We start from the raw sequence: 13,374 nt of genomic DNA on the forward strand, positions 1-13,374 counted from the left end.
GTTAGTAGGGACACTACGTGCAATGTTAATATACTATTGCCACATTTGATGTGGCAGAGAAACTGGGTCAAAGAGTAGGAATGATAATTTTAAATGCCAAGAAAAAGTTTGACCATGTTGTATGGGACGCACTCTGGGCGATTATGGCAGCTTTTGGTATAGGGGACCCCCTCTGTAAATAAATAAGGTCATTATAAAGGACCACTAGCATGCAGTTAGCTTATGCTGTGATAGCTTCAAAACAATTTCAGATCTATTGCGGCACTTGGCAGGATGTCCTCCATTGCCTTTTTTGCTTGCTCTTTCTATCTTTATATGGAGCCATTTCTGCAATCTCTTTTGACAAATGAGCAAATTCAGCCTGTGTTTTTTGGGGGTCTTGAATGGGGGTGGGTGGAGCTTATGGAGTTCTACTCCTCGGCATGCTACTGAGTTGGCGAAGAAATTCATTGAAATTCTACGGAGATCCGCATGAAGAATAGTGGCACCTGCCCTACGACCCTGGCCTGAATGGGCTTGATCTCAGAAGAGCTAAGCAGGATAAGACCGCCAATGGAGCAAGGTGCTTTCTGATGAAATTCTTGACTCAGAAATTTTAAGTGCTTTAGATACCATTTATGGCTCTGTTCATTCAATAAATCTAAAGTTGCAACAGTTTAAGACAAACTGCATGTTGCATTATATGCCAAGCAGAATTATCAAGTGGGGCAGGAACCCTGGGGTTGAGAAGACTAAGGGGATTATTTACAAAGAGTTTTCACCTCCTCTGCATCGTTTTTTTTTTCTCCTGCAGTGGTGATGCAAAAAGAACTCCAGATTTTACAAGAGACCTCTAGTGTTAGTTTTTCCACCCTAGCATAATTTTCAGTAGCGTTGGATCTGGCTGCATCAGATACTGACAATGATATGTAAGGTAGGAGTTCCTTCTTTAAAAACGACGCTGATTCTATGCAGCCGCATTTACAAGCTTTCCAAAAAATTATGCACGCTTAGGAAAAGTTGTGCAATGTCTGACTAGTGTCAAAATTGTGATGTCTGGTCGGACCAGGCATTATAATGATTCTTTGGTACAGGTACATAAGGAGAACACACGTAAAACAGCCTGGCAACTTGGAGGACAATATGGATTTACTCCTACTACAGCTTGGGGCACCAAAAAGAACACCCAAACTCCACCATCACCACCACACCCACCAACACCACCACAATCACCAGCACACACATCACAGAGGCAGCGCAGGAGAAGGGAGCACGTCTACCAGCAGCTGATATCCATGGTTGCCCTCAGGGAGTAAGAGGTCATCATCTTCTACTGGCTGCACAGGGAGTCCTTCATCCAACTCCTCCGCCTCATTGCCCCCAGACTGCAGGCTACGGTCAACAGGGTCACCAACATACCACCACTGACCAAGCTCCTGGCCATGCTACATATGCTTGTTTTTGGCTCCTTCCAGACCACTGCAGCACATGTGGAAGGAGTATTGCAACCATGTTTCTCAGCATTACTCCACTTTGTCCCGGATGTCATCTTCTGCCTCACACTCCATCACATCCTCTTCCCTAACACCCAGCAACTGCAGCAGGAAACAAAGCTAGGCTTCTACGCCATTGCTGGATTGCCACATTTTCTGGGTGCCATGGACTGCACACATGTACAACTCATCCCTCCTGCTGCAACTGAACACAGATATAGGAACCAGAAACATACCCACTCAGTCAATGCACAGGCCATCATTGACCACTGTGGGCTGATCCGGAATATGGTGGCCAAATACCCCGGGAGTTCACATGATGCTTACATCTTCTGGCAGTCCATCATTACACAGAGATTCCAGGATGGACAATGTGGAAATGGCGTGTTTGTAGGTAAGCAAACAGCAAGTGTCTAACTGATACATTCCTTCCTGCACAAAAACAATCATGCCCACAACGCAGGCACCCATGCACTGTGGTGTAAGGCTACCTGCATTGGCACTAGGCACAATTTATGCACCACTGTATGGGGAGAGGACAGGAATGCACCATATCTTATAGATATGGTGCATTTATGCCCTTTCGCTGTGGCGCATGGCAGCACAGCAAGGCACTTGCTGTTCTCCTTTGCAATGGGCCCCGTAAATGAGGCCCTAGGTGCCAGATAACAAAGCACGACCCATGGGCAGGTGACATCTAACTATACAAATGTATAATTGTATGTAAAATAACTCCCATTTCACATGTGTGAAGTCTAATGCTACACACATACATCACTTACCATGCTTCTGAGTCAACAGCCTTGGCCTAAACGTGCTCCTACATACAAGAATTCTATCCTTAAAGCAAAGGAGAATGCCTACAACACCTGATGCAAGTGTGAATATGCACGTGATAGCCAACTTGTGTGTAAGTCTACTTGTATGGACACCAAATCAGCAGGATGCCTAAAGTATTGTCTACCAGTTCCCCTTCTAAGAGGTGGAGCACAGTGCAGGAAGTTGTGTAGCTGGACTGCAGATGACCGACAACAAACTGGGAGGATACATCTGTTGTGTTCTCAAATTGAGCACAATGCCATCACATATGTGCACAGTGTTTGATCTCTATGACATGCAACAGTGGATTGGGAAATGGCAGTTGCCACATCATGTTACTCGGTTAGGATGTGTGAGTGCATATTGTGTGAATGGCATCATGTCAACTGTCATGGACAATGTAGGACAATCAAAGACATGGACAAATATAATGCATGGCAACACCAACATATGGGGATGAGCATGGACCTATACATGTGTCTGTGACAGCCATGTCTGTCATGTCGCTAACAACCTAAACAAGACCTACAACAAAGATTCACATCCACATTCTGTCACACCACACATGTTTTGTTAACACAAAACTTTCAGTGTACTTGAGCGGTGAGAATCAATCACCAACTAAATCTGCTGTAGAAATATGACAGTCAGGAAGTTGAATTGTATGATGTATCTGCCCATGCACTGCATTTGACATACCATACAGTGAGTAAACAGGCCCCTGAAACAGCACTACACTGGCATGATCGGCATATAGGCGGCCATTACAACATTGGCGGTAAAAGCCGCATACCGCCGTGCAGAAGACCGCCAACACACCCCGCGGAAGACCGCCACAGCTATTATGACCCACAGCACGGAATCTGCCAAAATTCAGACACCCACACAAGTCCGCCACACCAAAGGTCAGTGATAAACTGGTGAAAACAAAACCTCCACCGTCACGCCAACAGAAATACGCCCACACTATCACGACACACGAATCCACGCAGCGGTCTTTCAACCGCGGCATTCCATTGGCGGTACACACCGCCGCACTCACACTACACACACATCTACAAAACACTACCACATTGGACAATTCGAAATACAGACACCTGATATACATACACACACCACTCCCACATACCCAATACAATATAAAACACACACCCACATCACCCACAAACCCCTACGACCAAAAATCATGAACAAAGGTCAGAGAGAGACACTACCATCAACAATACCAACATCCACAGGCACACAACAGAATCACCCACATAACTTGCATGCACCTCACACTACACACCACTACATATCAGCACACTTATCACCCCATACACCACCCCACACATCACCTACACAACCCCATGGCACGGCAAAGACACCCCAGGTTCTCGGAGGAGGAGCTCAGGGTCATGGTGGAGGAAATCGTCCGGGTAGAGTCACAGCTATTCGAATCACAGGTGCAGCACACCTCCATTGCAAGGAAGATGGAGCTATGGCGAAGAATAGTGGACAGGGTCAACACAGTGGGACAGCACCCAAAAAATCAGGAGGATATCAGGAAGAGGTGGAACGACCTACGGGGGAAGGTGCGTTCCGTGGTCTCAAGACACCACCTTGCGGTTCAGCGGACTGGCGGCGGACCCCCACCTACTCCCCTACAACTAACAACATGGGAGGAGCAGGTCTTGGCGATTCTGCATCCTGAGGTGCATCCTGAGGGCCTCGCAGGAGTAGGTGGAGGAATGGACTCTGGTAAGTCAAATATTAACTATTACATCCCCCACCCTACCTGCATGCCAGCACATACCCCCACCCTCACCCTCACCCCATCACTCTAACTCCTCACAAATGTCCCAATATCACAAACCACACATCCTAACCCCAAGCCCTGCATGCAACAACAAAGCATGGACACCCATTACTAAAGCATGACAACTGCACATACCCATACACCCCCCTAAACCATCATCACACAAGGTCCCGCACAGGAATGCAAGCACTGGGGTACACGGTCACCCACCCATTGCACACCATGGCACACACAGATGTAATAAACATCCTTTTATACCCCTGCGGGATTCCTACCCAACGTCACTGGACAGGAGGGTCCACACATGTCCACACCACCAACAGAAGAGGCCCACAGTGATGACAGCACCTCTGTCCAACTGGATCTAGATGACCAGCCCGGCCCATCGGGGACCTTCGGACAGTCGATTCCCCTCACCCAGTCACAGCCCACCACAGAGCTTCCCTCCTCTGGAAACACCAGCACAGCACCCACCCAGCGGGCCCATACCTCTGTCCCCAGGACACGTCAATCAGCTGGGTGTCCACCACTACAGGGAACCCAGGATAACCCACCACCCCAACAACAACAGGGACCTGGGGGCAGTGGCAGTGGGCACACAGTTCAGGGGACGGAGGCCCAGGAACACAGGGGAACTGGGAGGGCTGCTGTGCGACAGGGGGCGAACAGGCCCAGGGAACCCACTCTCCACGAGGCCCTCTCCAACATCATGGGAGCATACCACCACTCCCAGGACACAATGGCAACGGTACTGGCCAAGTTTCAGGAGACCCAGCGCCTGCAGGAGGAACAGTATTTGGGCTTCAGGGTGGAACTCAGATCCATCAATTCCACCCTGGGCACCATCGTAGGGGTGCTGAAGGAAGTACTCAACACCAGGAGGGACACTGTAGCACTACAAGGGGCCCCTGACACTAGCCTGGACGATGAACTGCCCACCACCTCCGCCAGCGCTAGTGGACAGGAGGCACCGCCACAGGACCACCACATCAGCACCCCACCCCCTGCAGAGCGGGAACCACCCCGCAAGCAGTCCCTGAGATCCAGGACAAAGACAGAGAACGATGCCAAGACCCCCGCCAAGAAATGAGACCACCCTGATTGTCATCCTACTATCCCACTTTGTCACCCTGTCCATCCTTAAACTGCCCCAGCTGCACTTCCAATGCCCATTTGGGCAATGCACCTGTGATACTAATAGACTGGACTCTACCAGGGACATTCCTCCGCCATCACCCCTCACCATTTTGCTACCCCCTCCAATTTTGAGCACTAAAATAAACACCCTTAAAGCACAAAACAATCTGGAGTCAGTTTGTGATTTCGGAATACTGTATTAGCAATTACTGTGGCAAAAAGCTCTTTCATTTGTAATGTCAACATACCTATGTCACACAGATCTAGGCCATGAGGAATCAAAGCAGATGTCACACAGTGGGACCCACATCTGTGAAATCGTAAGGGAAAGTGACAACTCAGTGACCATACACTGGGTGAAAACGACAAACAGTAGAGAGGTAGTAGTGTTTAAGTACATGTAGTAGGCCGGTCAGTATTCTTACCTGTGTTTCACTGGAAATATTGCTGGATCACTGAGTCCCTGTTGTCCATGTCTTCTTCTTCTGCTTCCTCGTCTTCACTGTCCACAGGCTCCACAGCTGCAACAACACCGCCATCTGGACCACCCTCCTGCAGAAAAGGCACCTGTCGTCGCAAAGCCAAGTTGTGAAGCATACAGCAGGCCACAATGATCTGGTACACCTTCTTTGGTGAGTAGAATAGGGATCCACCTGTCATATGGAGGCACCGGAACCTGGCCTTCAGGAGGCCGAAGGTCCGCTCGATCACCCTCCTAGTCTGCCCATGGGCCTCATTGTAGCGTTCCTCTGCCCTTGTCCTGGGATTCCTCACTGGGGTCAGTATCCATGACAGGTTGGGGTAACCAGAGTCACCTGCAAATGGCGACGGACAACTGTTAGACACACACTAACCTGGAGAGATATCCCCAGACCCAGACAACCATTCCCACTGACTAGCTTCCAGGTGCTCACCTAATAGCCACACACGGTGCCTCTGGAGTTGACCCATCACATAAAGGATGCTGCTATTCCGCATGATGTAGGCGTCATGCACTGAGCCAGGGAACTTGGCATTCACATGGGAGATGCACTGGTCGGCCAAACATACCATCTGTATATTCATCGAATGATAACTCTACCGGTTTCTGTACACCTGTTCACTCCTGTGGGGGGGGACCAAAGCCACATGTGTCCCATCAATGACACCTATGATGTTGGAGAAATGTCCCAGGGCATAGAAATCACCTTTCACTGTAGGCAAATCCTCCACCTGAGGGAAAACGATGTAGCTCCGCATGTGTTTCACCAGGGCAGACAACACTCTGGACAACACGTTGGAAAACATAGGCTGGGACATCCCTGATGCTATGGCCACTGTTGTTTGAAATGACCCACTTGCAAGGAAATGGATCACTGACAGCACCTGCACTTGAGGGAGGATCCCTGTGGGATGGCGGATAGCTGACATCAGGTCTGGCTCCAACTGGGTACACAGTTCCTGGATTGTGGCACGGTCAAGCCTGTATGTGATCATCACATGTCTTTCCTCCATTGTCGACAGGTCCACCAACGGTCGGTACACCGGAGGATGCCGCCATCTCCTCACATGTCCCAGCGGATAGTGCCTATGAAGGACAACAGCGAGCACAGAGTCAAACTACTCAGAGGTACGTTCCCCCAGCTTACACAGAACACCAATCATAATCTAAAAAGTGGCCTGTATGTGTGTTGAGTCTAGGCCTTGGTATGTGTGACGCAGTTGAAAATGAAGCCATGTGGGCCCCTGAAATGGCAGCTGCCTGACCTGTAAAGTGGGACAATGGGATGTGAGGTAACTGCGCTGGCGTTTTACACCGTCGCAGTAGGCGGTCGAAGACCGCGGCGCAATGCTGCATTGGTTAACATTGGACCCTATGGGTCCCAGGAGCCAATGACGATGTACGCCGGCGGTGACGGTACGCACCGCTGCGGTCGTGACCGCCATTTTCTATCACTTCAATCACTCAATACCTGATCTTCGACAGGAGAAGACCTACACTGCAAGTGCTGCTGTGACCTCGGTCTGGAAGAGACAATGGCTCGAGTGTCTGGGGAAAGGGTCCCTGCCTTCACATCGGAGGAGTTGGAGAAACTCGTGGATGGGGTCCGCCCCCAGTACAAACTACTCTACGGTCCTCAAGACAAACATGTAAGTACACTGGGAGCATGCTGTATGGGCTATGTCTGTGTGGAGAGGGGTGGATGTAAGAAGGAAGGGGGGAGAGTGAGGCGTGCATGAAACGACGGTGAGTGCATGTGCCACATGCCAAGGGTAGGGATGGGGGCCAATGACTGTGACGGTGCAGTTGGTAATAAGTGTCTCTTCCCCCTGTACAAATCATGTAGGTCAGCATCCACCAGAAAAAATATTTTTGGTGTGCCATCGCCAAGGATGTCCGGACCCTGGGGGTCTACCACAGACGGAGCACCCACTGCTGGAAAAGATAGGAGGACATTAGCCGCTGGAGCAAGAAGACGGCGGAGGCTCAGCTGGGGATGCCCTCCCAATGTGGGAGGGGTGCCCGTCGCACCATGACCCCCCTGATGTTCAGGATCCTGGCGGTGGCGTACCCGGAGTTGGATGGGCGCTTGAGGGTATCACAGCAGCCACAAGGGGGTGAGTACACTCTCATTCTGCTGATTTTGCGCGCACTGGAGGGGTCTGGGTCGGGGAGGTGGGCTGTGGGTTTCCCTAGGCCAGGGCGAGTTCCGTAGGCAAGGTCCCTCCGTAAGGCAGGCCATGTGGCACCCCACCGCACGTCTGTAGAGTGGCAACTACACCTAGTCATGCCTCTGTGTCAGCCATGTGTGCAGATGTCGTCCATAGCCTAGTAGGCCATTTCCCAGGAATTGAATAGTGGAGCCCAAGAGCGCCGAGTAGTGCAGGGGGCTTCTGTGTCTGTTGTGTCCGCCAACGGTAGCGGTAATGCATGCACTCAACATGTCTTTCTTCTGTCGTTCCCCCCCCCCTTTTTGTTGTCTCCCTGTTCTTGTGTGCATTAGCATAATCAGGCGGAAGAGCAGTGGCACCGGAGCACGAGGGGGCTGCATCCCACATGGCCATGGAGGGCCACACTACGGAATCGGACTTCACCAGTGGGACGGAGGGCGAGGGGAGCTCCACGGCGGGGACAGGAGCTGGGACCAGTGACACGGACTCGTCCTCTGATGGGAGCTCCCTTGTGGTGGCGGCAACATCTGTGCCCCCCCATCTACAGGTACAGCCACCACCACCCCCTTCTAGCACTGCCCTCCCAGCAGCCCCTTAGCCTTTGCCCTGTGCCCGCTCACCCAGGAGGGTGGGCATCACCTTCGTCCCAGGCACCTAAGGCCCTGTCCCAGTCACCCCTGCTGCCCTCAGTGAGGAGGCCATTGACCTCCTCTGGTCCCTCACTGTTGGGCAGTCTACCATTTTGAATGCCATCCAGGCCCTTCAGCGAGCTTTTCAGACTCTGGCCACAGCACTGATGGCAGCCATTGTCCCTGTCTCTATCCTCCCCCCTCCAACTTCCTCCACCCAGACTCAATCCCCTGTACCCCAGACTATCCCAAGCACACCTCTAGACCAGCATGCACACACGTCAACACACAAGGAAAGCTCAGGCAAACATAAGCATCACACATCCCACAGGCACTCACACAAGCATCACACACATGCAGACACACCAACATCCACTGCCTCCGCTGTGTCCCCCTCCTCCTCGTCTCCCTCCTCCCTCCCAGTCTCGTCTACACTCACACCTGCATGCACTACCTCTACAGCCACTACTGCCATCACCAGCACACCCACCACCACACCCCGCTCACGTGCAGTCACCACCCACACTACCATTCACATGTCCCCTGTGTCCTCTCCCAGTGTGTCTGTGACGCCCCCTCCCAAGATACACAAACGCAGACACACACCCACCAAATAGCCATCCACCTCACGACAGCCTCCAGCGCATGCACCTTCACCCAAAGTCAGCAAACGAACACCTCCTACAACCACAACCTTTTCCTCCACTCCCAAACCCCCTCCAGCTACCCGTCCCAGTGCCTCCAAGAAACCTTTCCTGTCCAACCTTGACCTCTTACCCACACCTCCCCCACCCCGTCCGTCTCCTAGGTCCCGAACCAGCACCTCAGCCACAACATCTCCGGGACCAGTGGTGCCTGTAGTCATCGGAATCTGGAGTGCACCAGCCACCAGGGCAGCCAGTGTGGCACGGAACCACAGCACAAACAGTCCCCCACCTGTCAAGCATCAGAAGTTGGCCAGTGCCTGGCGGGAGAGGGGGAAGACTCCAGCCACCAAAGCCGCTCCCAGGGGTACAGGTGGGAGTGTGGAGTCAGCTGCAACACCTTCCAATGTGGGGAAGGGGCAGAAGAAACTCAGCAAGTCTGGGAAGCGCAGCATGGCGGAGAAGACCGCCATCATCCCAGCTGCCCAGGAGGCCACTGCCAGCACCAGCCCTGCTGCCCAGGAGGCCACCGCCAGCACCAGCCCTGCTGCCCAGGAGGCCACAGCCGTCATCCCCGCTGGGACAGAGAGGACCGCCAGCACAAGCCCCGCTGGGCTAGAGAGGACCGCCAGCACAAGCCCGCTGGGCCATGAAGGCCAGCCAGCAGCTGAGTCACTGCAAAGGAGGCCGCCACTCCAAGCACCGCTGAACAGGGCACCGCCGTCTCAGGCACCGCTAAACAGGGCACCGCCGTCTCAAGCACCACTGACTGTGGCTTTGCACTCCCCAGGATTGAACAGTGGGCATGTGGCCCTCTCGTGGATTTGGCGTCGTGCACTCAATCGTCTCAGGTGCCCCCCCTTTCCCTCACCCTGAGGTGTCTGTTTTCTTGCTATCTGATGCTCCTGCAGTGTTCTCTCCGTCACGGTCGGGGATCTTGTGTGAGCCTCGCCCATACCGTGTGGGCCCAGTGTTTCACGGACTTAATTGGAGAACTACCTGGATTACTATGCTTGGTGTATATTTTGTTAATGGTGTACATATATATTTTTGCCTACTTGATTTTAATAGATTACAATGGTTACACTCATTTTCTTTTGTCTTTGCATTCTTCCAGAGGAGTTGGGGGGTGTAACTGTGATGTATCAATATGGATTAGTGTTTGTGTTGTGGTGGGTGAGGGTGGGGGTGTTGCGTATGTGTGTCCCTGTTTTTTCCCTCCCCCCTCCCCTGTGTCGTAGGTGCAGTACTCAACGTGGTCTTCGCCACCGGCGTTCGTGCTCCTGGTAGAGGAGCAGGAAGAATATCACAGGTAGAATTTGGAGTTCCGGCTCCATGGTGTCCTAGTTCCTCGTGGGGTGTGTAGAGGTGAGCGTTTTCCCTTCGGAATCCTGTTTCCGCCGTGTTTTTATCCGTGGTGAATCCGCCCGGGAAAAGGTGGCGGATTGGCTTGTTGTGATACTGTGGACGGTACTTTGTCCTCCGCCTGTCTGTTGGCGGTGACCGCAGCGCTGTTTGATTGTACCGCCGTGGCGGTCGGAGTGTTAAAGTGGCTGTCTATGTTGGCGGTTTCCGCCATGGTCATAATTGCAAAGTTTTTACCACCGGCCTGTTGGTGGTCTTACTGCCGCTTTAACACTGACCGCCAGGGTTGTAATGACCACCATAATGTGGTCATAATAGAGAGGAGTGCATTATAAACCCAATACACATAACACACATGGGCAGGTTGTATACAGTAATCCAAAACAATGACATTGATTGTTTTCTGTTACATTTTAGCTGACCAAGGATATGGTATATAACAGTGGGTCATGACACTGTTTTGAAACCCACAAACTGAGGCAGAAAAGACCCACAACAAGATGCACAGTTGTATGAGAAACACTGTTGAGTGGGCCTTTGGTCTACTCAAGGGCCAGTGTTTCTGCCTGTACATTTCAGATGGGAGACTCCTGTATTCCCCCACCATGGTCTGCAAGAATATATTGGCCTGTGCAATACAGCACACTATTTGTGTCAGGACGAATGCACCATGGGATGAAGAACACGAGGCACCAAGGGAAGAGAAGAAGGATGAGCCAGCACACCAACCTTATCTCCAGAACACTGCTGCAGGTGTACAGAGGCGTGCACACATTATGCAGAACTTCTTCACTTAAGCACATGTGACTGAAGGCATTATGGCCAAACATGTAAATAAAAGCATCAATTAACCTATGTCTTAGCGTGTCTGTCACAGTTCCATTTAACAATAACACCCACATCCAGGAAACCAAATGTAGGCCACAACAGTTGTCAATTAAGTGTGAACACTGTCATCATCCTTTATGTCCCAGACACAATGCATTGATCTTTGAAAACTGTGGTGTGTAATGTATCCATTGCCTGTCGAACAAACATGTTGAACTCAAAATACTCATGTCTGACAGTGAATTTTCAGTACAAAAGTAAAATAGATAGATTTGAATAACCGTTTTATACATTAGGGCTAAACTGTATGTCAAGGTATGTAGATAGTAGACATAAACTGCAATAGCGGATCAGCGTGAGATATGTGTCAACTCAATGGGTGAAAGAGTCATGACACTGTTGACAACTCACAGCATCCACATCTTTTATACTCACATGTATGACAAATAGTAAGTGTATCAGAGACGACAGTACACAGGTATGTGTAGCACAGTGTCCAACAAATATGTGATACTTTTGCATGGAAGCCAATCAGTGGCATAGCAGGTCACATACGGTTGCCAATAAGTCTGAACATGACAGGACACAGAACGATTTGTTAATGTATGTGGGACCATTAGGTGTAATGACCATTCCTCAATCCACCCCTACTCACTGTGTACCTGACAAAGGACATAGACTGCAGCTTTGGGTGAGTACTCCTCACATGCACACCCATATGTAAAAACAGAAGAGTGATAATCATCTCCAAAACAGGACCTGCTACATTGTGAAGAGGACTTCCAGAGTACACAAGTATTTCTTCGGTAGTCAGGAAATGTTTGTGGGCAAATTAGCCTACTCGCCATCAAGAGCACCTAAACCAATACTAGTGTTATGCAAAATGCAGAACACATATGCATGGCATAATCTCCCATGGCCCAATGAGGAGCATGAACAATGCGATGATGAGGATGGGGAGCAAGCACAAGATGTAACAAGATGTAACATCAGTAGCAGCAGTTTTGCTGAGGTACCATATACGCATTGCCAGAAAAGAAAGATTTTTAAAAAAGTGTATCTATGCAAGATAACACATATCATCACAACCGGTGTGTAGCCAAATTACCTGCCCAGTCACAGTGTGAGAACGTCATCCTGTTTGCATATATAACCAAATTGGACTTACTGAAAATGTTGGTGACTGCCTGTGGTGTTAACCTGGGTCTGCTAACAATGCCTAGGCCCAGGACTCTGAATAAAAGTCATATGCAGCAGTGGTACAAGTGCAACTGACAATGACAGACACCTGTAAGTCCCTGGTAGATAAAAGGCCAGGCAGGGGGGAATCTAACTTTCTATAAGTACCTTATATATACTAGGGCAGGGAAGTTTTCACTGTCCTTTATATGTAATATGTAATGCCCTGAAGACAAGCCCCTGGATGGGGGAAAACATGAGCAAATTGCACCATTCACATATCCCTTCATCTGTGTGTACAAGCTATCATGATACTTGCCTGCACTGGAGACTATAACATCTCCCATTGCCTGCCTGCTGTATACACTGTGGGACACTGCACATATTCGCAGACATCTGTGCTGCCCTAGATGTGGGTGTGCACCCCACATTCCATGGCAAGTCCATGGCAACCCTGATGGAAACCTAAGCAATGGATTCAGGTGTCAACACATAGTTGGCACATGGGGCAACCCTTCAAAGGTGTAGTGTTAACAAAACATAGGCAATGTGCCCTATGTGTGCTCTAATCCCTGTAGTGCATATACTTTCAGCCATGTACAATTACACAACATACATTGGACACATGGAAAGAGAGGAGAGTGTTAAACACAACGATTCACAGCCAAAACAATAATCAATATGTCTATGAAAATTATTACCGTATGACAAATACATATATATATATATATATACATACATACACATATTTCAGTCATTGCATCAAACAAATTAACGCATTGTCCCAATGTGTGTTTTTTAACCCATTGCATCTGCCTTAAAAGAACATTCCATTCACTGCGTCAGAACTT

This window comes from Pleurodeles waltl, chromosome 4_1 (genome assembly GCF_031143425.1).
Source record: "Pleurodeles waltl isolate 20211129_DDA chromosome 4_1, aPleWal1.hap1.20221129, whole genome shotgun sequence".
Lineage (NCBI taxonomy): Eukaryota > Metazoa > Chordata > Amphibia > Caudata > Salamandridae > Pleurodeles > Pleurodeles waltl.